Source organism: Phyllobates terribilis, unplaced genomic scaffold (genome assembly GCF_046119375.1).
Source record: "Phyllobates terribilis strain yellow unplaced genomic scaffold, ASM4611937v1 Scaffold_9__5_contigs__length_417890890, whole genome shotgun sequence".
NCBI classification, from domain to species: Eukaryota; Metazoa; Chordata; class Amphibia; order Anura; family Dendrobatidae; genus Phyllobates; species Phyllobates terribilis.
In genome coordinates, this window is record NW_027362769.1 from 301,027,788 (window position 1) to 301,040,454 (window position 12,667).

General features: G+C 39.0%; 16 non-coding genes across 16 annotated transcripts; 10 read left to right on the top strand and 6 right to left on the bottom strand.

Annotated features, from left to right (window-relative positions):
- Positions 1-527: 527 nt before the first annotated feature.
- Positions 528-601, top strand: TRNAT-AGU (transfer RNA threonine (anticodon AGU)). The gene has a single exon. It is a non-coding gene; the product is annotated as a tRNA-Thr (tRNA).
- Positions 602-1,172: 571 nt separating this feature from the next.
- On the bottom strand, positions 1,173-1,254 carry TRNAS-GCU (transfer RNA serine (anticodon GCU)). Its single transcript has one exon. It is a non-coding gene; the product is annotated as a tRNA-Ser (tRNA).
- Positions 1,255-1,837: 583 nt separating this feature from the next.
- Positions 1,838-1,911, top strand: TRNAT-AGU (transfer RNA threonine (anticodon AGU)). The gene has a single exon. It is a non-coding gene; the product is annotated as a tRNA-Thr (tRNA).
- A 1,226-nt stretch (positions 1,912-3,137) lies between these two features.
- TRNAT-AGU (transfer RNA threonine (anticodon AGU)) lies at positions 3,138-3,211 on the top strand. The gene has a single exon. It is a non-coding gene; the product is annotated as a tRNA-Thr (tRNA).
- Positions 3,212-4,441: 1,230 nt separating this feature from the next.
- On the top strand, positions 4,442-4,515 carry TRNAT-AGU (transfer RNA threonine (anticodon AGU)). The gene has a single exon. It is a non-coding gene; the product is annotated as a tRNA-Thr (tRNA).
- Positions 4,516-5,745: 1,230 nt separating this feature from the next.
- On the top strand, positions 5,746-5,819 carry TRNAT-AGU (transfer RNA threonine (anticodon AGU)). The gene has a single exon. It is a non-coding gene; the product is annotated as a tRNA-Thr (tRNA).
- Positions 5,820-6,390: 571 nt separating this feature from the next.
- Positions 6,391-6,472, bottom strand: TRNAS-GCU (transfer RNA serine (anticodon GCU)). The gene has a single exon. It is a non-coding gene; the product is annotated as a tRNA-Ser (tRNA).
- A 583-nt stretch (positions 6,473-7,055) lies between these two features.
- Positions 7,056-7,129, top strand: TRNAT-AGU (transfer RNA threonine (anticodon AGU)). The gene has a single exon. It is a non-coding gene; the product is annotated as a tRNA-Thr (tRNA).
- Positions 7,130-7,699: 570 nt separating this feature from the next.
- Positions 7,700-7,781, bottom strand: TRNAS-ACU (transfer RNA serine (anticodon ACU)). The gene has a single exon. It is a non-coding gene; the product is annotated as a tRNA-Ser (tRNA).
- Positions 7,782-8,364: 583 nt separating this feature from the next.
- Positions 8,365-8,438, top strand: TRNAT-AGU (transfer RNA threonine (anticodon AGU)). Its single transcript has one exon. It is a non-coding gene; the product is annotated as a tRNA-Thr (tRNA).
- A 569-nt stretch (positions 8,439-9,007) lies between these two features.
- TRNAS-ACU (transfer RNA serine (anticodon ACU)) lies at positions 9,008-9,089 on the bottom strand. The gene has a single exon. It is a non-coding gene; the product is annotated as a tRNA-Ser (tRNA).
- A 583-nt stretch (positions 9,090-9,672) lies between these two features.
- On the top strand, positions 9,673-9,746 carry TRNAT-AGU (transfer RNA threonine (anticodon AGU)). Its single transcript has one exon. It is a non-coding gene; the product is annotated as a tRNA-Thr (tRNA).
- A 558-nt stretch (positions 9,747-10,304) lies between these two features.
- On the bottom strand, positions 10,305-10,386 carry TRNAS-ACU (transfer RNA serine (anticodon ACU)). Its single transcript has one exon. It is a non-coding gene; the product is annotated as a tRNA-Ser (tRNA).
- A 583-nt stretch (positions 10,387-10,969) lies between these two features.
- TRNAT-AGU (transfer RNA threonine (anticodon AGU)) lies at positions 10,970-11,043 on the top strand. The gene has a single exon. It is a non-coding gene; the product is annotated as a tRNA-Thr (tRNA).
- Positions 11,044-11,601: 558 nt separating this feature from the next.
- Positions 11,602-11,683, bottom strand: TRNAS-ACU (transfer RNA serine (anticodon ACU)). The gene has a single exon. It is a non-coding gene; the product is annotated as a tRNA-Ser (tRNA).
- Positions 11,684-12,266: 583 nt separating this feature from the next.
- TRNAT-AGU (transfer RNA threonine (anticodon AGU)) lies at positions 12,267-12,340 on the top strand. The gene has a single exon. It is a non-coding gene; the product is annotated as a tRNA-Thr (tRNA).
- Positions 12,341-12,667: the final 327 nt, after the last annotated feature.

The window sequence follows — 12,667 nt, forward strand, 5'->3', positions numbered from 1 at the left end:
GGTGTTTTTGCTGAAGATTGTATAAAGGCTTTTGGCAGTGTGGCCTCATCTCATCTCCTAGAGTATCTATTGTCTAAAGTTAGATTAGGACAAACCTTATCAGAAATGAACCAGTGCAAAGGGTTTTAATAGCAACTTATCAATCATTCCTAATTGTTTCTACTTTTGGCACTGCAGTGGCATTCTTTCAATCTGTCTATTCTGTCTCATGACTGGGAAGCAAAACAAGTCCCAATTTCCAGCTGTGATAAAAGATGGATCATTTAATTATGGAACTTCAAATCCCAAGCCCTTGTTCTCGATACAGCTTCTGTCGCATTCTGCAAATTTGTCATGGTCCTTTTCGAGAATGCTCTTCAAAAAATACTCGGTTTCTTAATTGCCATGACTGAGAGCGACATCTTATTCAATGCTTCTGCTGTGCGTGGAATGGAACTGAAGCTCAATGTTGTTTTGCTCAATTAACCACTTGAAATTATCGATTAGTGACTAAATCTTCCCTGGCTTTCCCGTTCTCACCAGCTTGTGGTGCTGTGGCTTAGTTGGTTAAAGCGCCTGTCTAGTAAACAGGAGATCCTGAGTTCAAATCTCAGCAGTGCCTTCTTTTCATTTTCTCAGTATGAAGCTTTCTATCCTCATAGTGGGACAACATCAAATTGGCCTTTGCTAAGTCTCTGTGATAGTGCAATAGTGGGAGTAAGAATCTGCTATAAGTGCTAAAGAGGAAGAAAGATGGAATCAAGCATGAAAAAAGTAAAACCAGTGGATTTTATTTTACTATTTTGAAATGCCTCCTCCTTACGTATCTGACTCTCTAAGCAAAGTTTGATAGCAGCCTTCTTGAATGGTAGAAGATTTAAACTTTCATGTTTGTAGAATTCATTGCTTGGGCAGAAAATAAAACCTTGAGCTGGAAACTTAAAAGAATCAGAAAAGAAATAGGACAGATTGAATTCAAAGCCATGCATGCATAGCTCAATCTCTTAACTGCATTGTTAATGTATCATCTTAACTATGCAGCCAACTTGCCTGCATGAACATGTAGAAACCAGACGATAGTACTACAGCAGCTTTCTTGAAAGAGAAAAGAATCAACTTTCATACTTGAAGTATACACCATTTTGCCTAAAAATCAAAGCCATTCTGGTCAAAGTGAAAGAAGCAGATTATACCGACGAGGATGGGATTCGAACCCATGCATGCAGAGCACAATGGATTAGCAGTCCATCGCCTTACCAACTCGGCCACCTCGTCTACATGACTAAGTTAAAATTAGGAGGTAAGATCTCATGAGGATTTTAAGCTGTCAGGGTGTTTTTGCTGAAGATTGTATAAAGGCTTTTGGCAGTGTGGCCTCATCTCATCTCCTAGAGTATCTATTGTCTAAAGTTAGATTAGGACAAACCTTATCAGAAATGAACCAGTGCAAAGGGTTTTAATAGCAACTTATCAATCATTCCTAATTGTTTCTACTTTTGGCACTGCAGTGGCATTCTTTCAATCTGTCTATTCTGTCTCATGACTGGGAAGCAAAACAAGTCCCAATTTCCAGCTGTGATAAAAGATGGATCATTTAATTATGGAACTTCAAATCCCAAGCCCTTGTTCTCGATACAGCTTCTGTCGCATTCTGCAAATTTGTCATGGTCCTTTTCGAGAATGCTCTTCAAAAAATACTCGGTTTCTTAATTGCCATGACTGAGAGCGACATCTTATTCAATGCTTCTGCTGTGCGTGGAATGGAACTGAAGCTCAATGTTGTTTTGCTCAATTAACCACTTGAAATTATCGATTAGTGACTAAATCTTCCCTGGCTTTCCCGTTCTCACCAGCTTATGGTGCTGTGGCTTAGTTGGTTAAAGCGCCTGTCAAGTAAACAGGAGATCCTGAGTTCAAATCTCAGCAGTGCCTTCTTTTCATCTTCTCAGTATGAAGCTTTCTATCCTCATAGTGGGACAACTTCAAATTGGCCTTTGCTAAGTCTCTGTGATAGTGCAATAGTGGGAGTAAGAATCTGCTATAAGTGCTAAAGAGGAAGAAAGATGGAATCAAGCATGAAAAAAGTAAAACCAGTGGATTTTATTTTACTATTTTGAAATGCCTCCTCCTTACGTATCTGACTCTCTAAGCAAAGTTTGATAGCAGCCTTCTTGAATGGTAGAAGATTTAAACTTTCATGTTTGAAGAATTCATTGCTTGGGCAGAAAATAAAACCTTGAGCTGGAAACTTAAAAGAATCAGAAAAGAAATAAGACAGATTGAATTCAAAGCCATGCATGCATAGCTCAATCTCTTAACTGCATTGTTAATGTATCATCTTAACTATGCAGCCAACTTGCCTGCATGAACATGTAGAAACCAGACGATAGTACTATAGCAGCTTTCTTGAAAGAGAAAAGAATCAACTTTCATGCTTGAAGTATACAACATTTTGCCTAAAAATGAAAGCCAAAGTGAAAAAAGCAGATTATACCGATGAGGATGGGATTCAAACCATGCATGCAGAGCACAATGTATTAGCAGTCCATCGCCTTAACCACTCGGCCACCTCGTCTACATGACCAAGTTAAAATTAGGAGGTAAGATCTCATGAGGATTTTAAGCTGTCAGGGTGTTTTTGCTGAAGATTGTATAAAGGCTTTTGGCAGTGTGGCCTCATCTCATCTCCTAGAGTATCTATTGTCTAAAGTTAGATTAGGACAAACCTTATCAGAAATGAACCAGTGCAAAGGGTTTTAATAGCAACTTATCAATCATTCCTAATTGTTTCTACTTTTGGCACTGCAGCGGCATTCTTTCAATCTGTCTATTCTGTCTCATGACTGGGAAGCAAAACAAGTCCCAATTTCCAGCTGTGATAAAAGATGGATCATTTAATTATGGAACTTCAAATCCCAAGCCCTTGTTCTCGATACAGCTTCTGTCGCATTCTGCAAATTTGTCATGGTCCTTTTCGAGAATGCTCTTCAAAAAATACTCGGTTTCTTAATTGCCATGACTGAGAGCGACATCATATTCAATGCTTCTGCTGTGCGTGGAATGGAACTGAAGCTCAATGTTGTTTTGCTCAATTAACCACTTGAAATTATCGATTAGTGACTAAATCTTCCCTGGCTTTCCCGTCCTCACCAGCTTGTGGTGCTGTGGCTTAGTTGGTTAAAGCGCCTGTCTAGTAAACAGGAGATCCTGAGTTCAAATCTCAGCAGTGCCTTCTTTTCATCTTCTCAGTATGAAGCTTTCTATCCTCATAGTGGGACAACATCAAATTGGCCTTTGCTAAGTCTCTGTGATAGTGCAATAGTGGGAGTAAGAATCTGCTATAAGTGATAAAGAGGAAGAAAGATGGAATCAAGCATGAAAAAAGTAAAACCAGTGGATTTTATTTTACTATTTTGAAATGCCTCCTCCTTACGTATCTGACTCTCTAAGCAAAGTTTGATAGCAGCCTTCTTGAATGGTAGAAGATTGAAACTTTCATGTTTGAAGAATTCATTGCTTGGGCAGAAAATAAAACCTTGAGCTGGAAACTTAAAAGAATCAGAAAAGAAATAGGACAGATTGAATTCAAAGCCATGCATGCATAGCTCAATCTCTTAACTGCATTGTTAATGTACCATCTTAACTACGCAGCCAACTTGCCTGCATGAACATGTAGAAACCAGACGATAGTACTATAGCAGCTTTCTTGAAAGAGAAAAGAATCAACTTTCATGCTTGAAGTATACACCATTTTGCCTAAAATGAAAGCCAATCTTGTCAAATGGAAAGAAACAGATTATACTGACGAGGATTCGAACCCATGCATGCAGAGCACAATGGATTAGCAGTCCATCGCCTTAACCACTCGGCCACCTCGTCTACATGACCAAGTCTAAATTAGGAGGTAAGATCTCATGAGGATTTTAAGCTGTCAGGGTGTTTTTGCTGAAGATTGTATAAAGGCTTTTGGCAGTGTGGCCTCATCTCATCTCCTAGAGTATCTATTGTCTGAAGTTAGATTAGGACAAACTTTATCAGAAATGAACCAGTGCAAAGGGTTTTAATAGCAACTTATCAATCATTCCTAATTGTTTCTACTTTTGGCACTGCAGCGGCATTCTTTCAATCTGTCTATTCTGTCTCATGACTGGGAAGCAAAACAAGTCCCAATTTCCAGCTGTGATAAAAGATGGATCATTTAATTATGGAACTTCAAATCCCAAGCCCTTGTTCTCGATACAGCTTCTGTCGCATTCTGCAAATTTGTCATGGTCCTTTTCGAGAATGCTCTTCAAAAAATACTCGGTTTCTTAATTGCCATGACTGAGAGCGACATCTTATTCAATGCTTCTGCTGTGCGTGGAATGGAACTGAAGCTCAATGTTGTTTTGCTCAATTAACCACTTGAAATTATCGATTAGTGACTAAATCTTCCCTGGCTTTCCCATCCTCACCAGCTTGTGGTGCTGTGGCTTAGTTGGTTAAAGCGCCTGTCTAGTAAACAGGAGTTCCTGAGTTCAGATCTCAGCAGTGCCTTCTTTTCATTTTCTCAGTATGAAGCTTTCTATCCTCATAGTGGGACAACATCAAATTGGCCTTTGCTAAGTCTCTGTGATAGTGCAATAGTGGGAGTAAGAATCTGCTATAAGTGCTAAAGAGGAAGAAAGATGGAATCAAGCATGAAAAAAGTAAAACCAGTGGATTTTATTTTACTATTTTGAAATGCCTCCTCCTTACGTATCTGACTCTCTAAGCAAAGTTTGATAGCAGCCTTCTTGAATGGTAGAAGATTTAAACTTTCATGTTTGAAGAATTCATTGCTTGGGCAGAAAATAAAACCTTGAGCTGGAAACTTAAAAGAATCAGAAAAGAAATAGGACAGATTGAATTCAAAGCCATGCATGCATAGCTCAATCTCTTAACTGCATTGTTAATGTACCATCTTAACTACGCAGCCAACTTGCCTGCATGAACATGTAGAAACCAGACGATAGTACTATAGCAGCTTTCTTGAAAGAGAAAAGAATCAACTTTCATGCTTGAAGTATACACCATTTTGCCTAAAATGAAAGCCAATCTTGTCAAATGGAAAGAAACAGATTATACTGACGAGGATTCGAACCCATGCATGCAGAGCACAATGGATTAGCAGTCCATCGCCTTAACCACTCGGCCACCTCGTCTACATGACCAAGTCTAAATTAGGAGGTAAGATCTCATGAGGATTTTAAGCTGTCAGGGTGTTTTTGCTGAAGATTGTATAAAGGCTTTTGGCAGTGTGGCCTCATCTCATCTCCTAGAGTATCTATTGTCTGAAGTTAGATTAGGACAAACTTTATCAGAAATGAACCAGTGCAAAGGGTTTTAATAGCAACTTATCAATCATTCCTAATTGTTTCTACTTTTGGCACTGCAGCGGCATTCTTTCAATCTGTCTATTCTGTCTCATGACTGGGAAGCAAAACAAGTCCCAATTTCCAGCTGTGATAAAAGATGGATCATTTAATTATGGAACTTCAAATCCCAAGCCCTTGTTCTCGATACAGCTTCTGTCGCATTCTGCAAATTTGTCATGGTCCTTTTCGAGAATGCTCTTCAAAAAATACTCGGTTTCTTAATTGCCATGACTGAGAGCGACATCTTATTCAATGCTTCTGCTGTGCGTGGAATGGAACTGAAGCTCAATGTTGTTTTGCTCAATTAACCACTTGAAATTATCGATTAGTGACTAAATCTTCCCTGGCTTTCCCATCCTCACCAGCTTGTGGTGCTGTGGCTTAGTTGGTTAAAGCGCCTGTCTAGTAAACAGGAGTTCCTGAGTTCAGATCTCAGCAGTGCCTTCTTTTCATTTTCTCAGTATGAAGCTTTCTATCCTCATAGTGGGACAACATCAAATTGGCCTTTGCTAAGTCTCTGTGATAGTGCAATAGTGGGAGTAAGAATCTGCTATAAGTGCTAAAGAGGAAGAAAGATGGAATCAAGCATGAAAAAAGTAAAACCAGTGGATTTTATTTTACTATTTTGAAATGCCTCCTCCTTACGTATCTGACTCTCTAAGCAAAGTTTGATAGCAGCCTTCTTGAATGGTAGAAGATTTAAACTTTCATGTTTGAAGAATTCATTGCTTGGGCAGAAAATAAAACCTTGAGCTGGAAACTTAAAAGAATCAGAAAAGAAATAGGACAGATTGAATTCAAAACCATGCATGCATAGCTCAATCTCTTAACTGCATTGTTAATGTATCATCTTAACTATGCAGCCAACTTGCCTGCATGAACATGTAGAAACCAGACGATAGTACTATAGCAGCTTTCTTGAAAGAGAAAAGAATCAACTTTCATGCTTGAAGTATACACCATTTTGCCTAAAAATGAAAGCCATTCTTGTCAAAGTGAAAGAAGCAGATTATACCGATGAGGATGGGATTCAAACCCATGCATGCAGAGCACAATGGATTAGCAGTCCATCGCCTTAACCACTCGGCCACCTCGTCTACATGACCAAGTTAAAATTAGGAGGTAAGATCTCATGAGGATTTTAAGCTGTCAGGGTGTTTTTGCTGAAGATTGTATAAAGGCTTTTGGCAGTGTGGCCTCATCTCATCTCCTAGAGTATCTATTGTCTAAAGTTAGATTAGGACAAACCTTATCAGAAATGAACCAGTGCAAAAGGTTTTAATAGCAACTTATCAGTCATTCCTAATTGTTTCTACTTTTGGAACTGCAGTGGCATTCTTTCAATCTGTCTTTTCTGTCTCATGACTGGGAAGCAAAACAAGTCCCAATTTCCAGCTGTGATAAAAGATGGATCATTTAATTATGGAACTTCAAATCCCAAGCCCTTGTTCTCGATACAGCTTCTGTCGCATTCTGCAAATTTGTCATGGTCCTTTTCGAGAATGCTCTTCAAAAAATACTCGGTTTCTTAATTGCCATGACTGAGAGCGACATCTTATTCATTGCTTCTACTGTGCGTGGAATGGAACTGAAGCTCAATGTTGTTTTGCTCAATTAACCACTTGAAATTATCGATTAGTGACTAAATCTTCCCTGGCTTTCCTGTCCTCACCAGCTTGTGGTGCTGTGGCTTAGTTGGTTAAAGCGCCTGTCTAGTAAACAGGAGATCCTGAGTTCAAATCTCAGCAGTGCCTTCTTTTCATCTTCTCAGTATGAAGCTTTCTATCCTCATAGTGGTACAGCATCAAATTGGCCTTTGCTAAGTCTCTGTGATAGTGCAATAGTGGGAGTAAGAATCTGCTATAAGTGATAAAGAGGAAGAAAGATGGAATCAAGCATGAAAAAAGTAAAACCAGTGGATTTTATTTTACTATTTTGAAATGCCTCCTCCTTACGTATCTGACTCTCTAAGCAAAGTTTGATAGCAGCCTTCTTGAATGGTAGAAGATTTAAACTTTCATGTTTGAAGAATTCATTGCTTGGGCAGAAAATAAAACCTTGAGCTGGAAACTTAAAAGAATCAGAAAAGAAATAGGACAGATTGAATTCAAAGCCATGCATGCATAGCTCAATCTCTTAACTGCATTGTTAATGTACCATCTTAACTACGCAGCCAACTTGCCTGCATGAACATGTAGAAACCAGACGATAGTACTATAGCAGCTTTCTTGAAAGAGAAAAGAATCAACTTTCATGCTTGAAGTATACACCATTTTGCCTAAAATGAAAGCCAATCTTGTCAAATGTTAAGAAACAGATTATACTGACGAGGATGGGATTCGAACCCATGCATGCAGAGCACAATGGATTAGTAGTCCATCGCCTTAACCACTCGGCCACCTCGTCTACATGACCAAGATTAAATTAGGAGGTAAGATCTCATGAGGATTTTAAGCTGTCAGGGTGTTTTTGCTGAAGATTGTATAAAGGCTTTTGGCAGTGTGGCCTCATCTCATCTCCTAGAGTATCTATTGTCTGAAGTTAGATTAGGACAAACCTTATCAGAAATGAACCAGTGCAAAGGGTTTTAATAGCAACTTATCAATCATTCCTAATTGTTTCTACTTTTGGCACTGCAGCTGCATTCATTCAATCTGTCTATTCTGTCTCATGACTGGGAAGCAAAGCAAGTCCCAATTTCCAGCTGTGATAAAAGATGGATCATTTAATTATGGAACTTCAAATCCCAAGCCCTTGTTCTCGATACAGCTTCTGTCGCATTCTGCAAATTTGTCATGGTCCTTTTCGAGAATGCTCTTCAAAAAATACTCGGTTTCTTAATTGCCATGACTGAGAGCGACATCTTATTCAATGCTTCTGCTGTGCGTGGAATGGAACTGAAGCTCAATGTTGTTTTGCTCAATTAACCACTTGAAATTATCGATTAGTGACTAAATCTTCCCTGGCTTTCCCGTCCTCACCAGCTTGTGGTGCTGTGGCTTAGTTGGTTAAAGCGCCTGTCTAGTAAACAGGAGATCCTGAGTTCAAATCTCAGCAGTGCCTTCTTTTCATCTTCTCAGTATGAAGCTTTCTATCCTCATAGTGGGACAACATCAAATTGGCCTTTGCTAAGTCTCTGTGATAGTGCAATAGTGGGAGTAAGAATCTGCTATAAGTGCTAAAGCGGAAGAAAGATGGAATCAAGCATGAAAAAAGTAAAACCAGTGGATTTTATTTTACTATTTTGAAATGCCTCCTCCTTACGTATCTGACTATTAAGCAAAGTTTGATAGCAGCCTTCTTGAATGGTAGAAGATTTAAATTTTCATGTTTGAAGAATTCATTGCTTGGGCAGAAAATAAAACCTTGAGCTGGAAACTTAAAAGAATCAGAAAAGAAATAGGACAGATTGAATTCAAAGCCATGCATGCATAGCTCAATCTCTTAACTGCATTGTTAATGTATCATCTTAACTACGCAGCCAACTTGCCTGCATGAAGATGTAGAAACCAGACGATAGTACTATAGCAGCTTTCTTGAAAGAGAAAAGAATCAACTTTCATGCTTGAAGTATACACCATTTTGCCTAAAATGAAAGCCAATCTTGTCAAATGGAAAGAAGCAGATTATACCGATGAGGATGGGATTCGAACCCATGCATGCAGAGCACAATGGATTAGTAGTCCATCGCCTTAACCACTCGGCCACCTCGTCTACATGACCAAGATTAAATTAGGAGGTAAGATCTCATGAGGATTTTAAGCTGTCAGGGTGTTTTTGCTGAAGATTGTATAAAGGCTTTTGGCAGTGTGGCCTCATCTCATCTCCTAGAGTATCTATTGTCTGAAGTTAGATTAGGACAAACCTTATCAGAAATGAACCAGTGCAAAGGGTTTTAATAGCAACTTATCAATCATTCCTAATTGTTTCTACTTTTGGCACTGCAGCGGCATTCATTCAATCTGTCTATTCTGTCTCATGACTGGGAAGCAAAGCAAGTCCCAATTTCCAGCTGTGATAAAAGATGGATCATTTAATTATGGAACTTCAAATCCCAAGCCCTTGTTCTCGATACAGCTTCTGTCGCATTCTGCAAATTTGTCATGGTCCTTTTCGAGAATGCTCTTCAAAAAATACTCGGTTTCTTAATTGCCATGACTGAGATCGACATCTTATTCAATGCTTCTGCTGTGCGTGGAATGGAACTGAAGCTCAATGTTGTTTTGCTCAATTAACCACTTGAAATTATCGATTAGTGACTAAATCTTCCCTGGCTTTCCCGTCCTCACCAGCTTGTGGTGCTGTGGCTTAGTTGGTTAAAGCGCCTGTCTAGTAAACAGGAGATCCTGAGTTCAAATCTCAGCAGTGCCTTCTTTTCATCTTCTCAGTATGAAGCTTTCTATCCTCATAGTGGGACAACATCAAATTGGCCTTTGTGATAGTGCAATAGTGGGAGTAAGAATCTGCTATAAGTGCTAAAGCGGAAGAAAGATGGAATCAAGCATGAAAAAAGTAAAACCAGTGGATTTTATTTTACTATTTTGAAATGCCTCCTCCTTACGTATCTGACTATTAAGCAAAGTTTGATAGCAGCCTTCTTGAATGGTAGAAGATTTAAATTTTCATGTTTGAAGAATTCATTGCTTGGGCAGAAAATAAAACCTTGAGCTGGAAACTTAAAAGAATCAGAAAAGAAATAGGACAGATTGAATTCAAAGCCATGCATGCATACCTCAATCTCTTAACTGCATTGTTAATGTATCATCTTAACTACGCAGCCAACTTGCCTGCATGAAGATGTAGAAACCAGACGATAGTACTATAGCAGCTTTCTTGAAAGAGAAAAGAATCAACTTTCATGCTTGAAGTATACACCATTTTGCCTAAAATGAAAGCCAATCTTGTCAAATGGAAAGAAGCAGATTATACCGATGAGGATGGGATTCGAACCCATGCATGCAGAGCACAATGGATTAGTAGTCCATCGCCTTAACCACTCGGCCACCTCGTCTACATGACCAAGATTAAATTAGGAGGTAAGATCTCATGAGGATTTTAAGCTGTCAGGGTGTTTTTGCTGAAGATTGTATAAAGGCTTTTGGCAGTGTGGCCTCATCTCATCTCCTAGAGTATCTATTGTCTGAAGTTAGATTAGGACAAACCTTATCAGAAATGAACCAGTGCAAAGGGTTTTAATAGCAACTTATCAATCATTCCTAATTGTTTCTACTTTTGGCACTGCAGCGGCATTCATTCAATCTGTCTATTCTGTCTCATGACTGGGAAGCAAAGCAAGTCCCAATTTCCAGCTGTGATAAAAGATGGATCATTTAATTATGGAACTTCAAATCCCAAGCCCTTGTTCTCGATACAGCTTCTGTCGCATTCTGCAAATTTGTCATGGTCCTTTTCGAGAATGCTCTTCAAAAAATACTCGGTTTCTTAATTGCCATGACTGAGAGCGACATCTTATTCAATGCTTCTGCTGTGCGTGGAATGGAACTGAAGCTCAATGTTGTTTTGCTCAATTAACCACTTGAAATTATCGATTAGTGACTAAATCTTCCCTGGCTTTCCCGTCCTCACCAGCTTGTGGTGCTGTGGCTTAGTTGGTTAAAGCGCCTGTCTAGTAAACAGGAGATCCTGAGTTCAAATCTCAGCAGTGCCTTCTTTTCATCTTCTCAGTATGAAGCTTTCTATCCTCATAGTGGGACAACATCAAATTGGCCTTTGTGATAGTGCAATAGTGGGAGTAAGAATCTGCTATAAGTGCTAAAGCGGAAGAAAGATGGAATCAAGCATGAAAAAAGTAAAACCAGTGGATTTTATTTTACTATTTTGAAATGCCTCCTCCTTACGTATCTGACTATTAAGCAAAGTTTGATAGCAGCCTTCTTGAATGGTAGAAGATTTAAATTTTCATGTTTGAAGAATTCATTGCTTGGGCAGAAAATAAAACCTTGAGCTGGAAACTTAAAAGAATCAGAAAAGAAATAGGACAGATTGAATTCAAAGCCATGCATGCATACCTCAATCTCTTAACTGCATTGTTAATGTATCATCTTAACTACGCAGCCAACTTGCCTGCATGAACATGTAGAAACCAGACGATAGTACTATAGCAGCTTTCTTGAAAGAGAAAAGAATCAACTTTCATGCTTGAAGTATACACCATTTTGCCTAAATTGAAAGCCAATCTTTTCAAATGGAAAGAAGCAGATTATACCGATGAGGATGGGATTCGAACCCATGCATGCAGAGCACAATGGATTAGTAGTCCATCGCCTTAACCACTCGGCCACCTCGTCTACATGACCAAGTTTAAATTAGGAGGTAAGATCTCATGAGGATTTTAAGCTGTTAGGGTGTTTTTGCTGAAGATTGTATAAAGGCTTTTGGCAGTGTGGCCTCATCTCATCTCCTAGAGTATCTATTGTCTGAAGTTAGATTAGGACAAACTTTATCAGAAATGAACCAGTGCAAAGGGTTTTAATAGCAACTTATCAATCATTCCTAATTGTTTCTACTTTTGGCACTGCAGCGGCATTCTTTCAATCTGTCTATTCTGTCTCATGACTGGGAAGCAAAACAAGTCCCAATTTCCAGCTGTGATAAAAGATGGATCATTTAATTATGGAACTTCAAATCCCAAGCCCTTGTTCTCGATACAGCTTCTGTCGCATTCTGCAAATTTGTCATGGTCCTTTTCGAGAATGCTCTTCAAAAAATACTCGGTTTCTTAATTGCCATGACTGAGAGCGACATCTTATTCAATGCTTCTGCTGTGCGTGGAATGGAACTGAAGCTCAATGTTGTTTTGCTCAATTAACCACTTGAAATTATCGATTAGTGACTAAATCTTCCCTGGCTTTCCCATCCTCACCAGCTTGTGGTGCTGTGGCTTAGTTGGTTAAAGCGCCTGTCTAGTAAACAGGAGATCCTGAGTTCAGATCTCAGCAGTGCCTTCTTTTCATTTTCTCAGTATGAAGCTTTCTATCCTCATAGTGGGACAACATTAAATTGGCCTTTGCTAAGTCTCTGTGATAGTGCAATAGTGGGAGTAAGAATCTGCTATAAGTGCTAAAGAGGAAGAAAGATGGAATCAAGCATGAAAAAAGTAAAACCAGTGGATTTTATTTTACTATTTTGAAATGCCTCCTCCTTACGTATCTGACTCTCTAAGCAAAGTTTGATAGCAGCCTTCTTGAATGGTAGAAGATTTAAACTTTCATGTTTGAAGAATTCATTGCTTGGGCAGAAAATAAAACCTTGAGCTGGAAACTTAAAAGAAT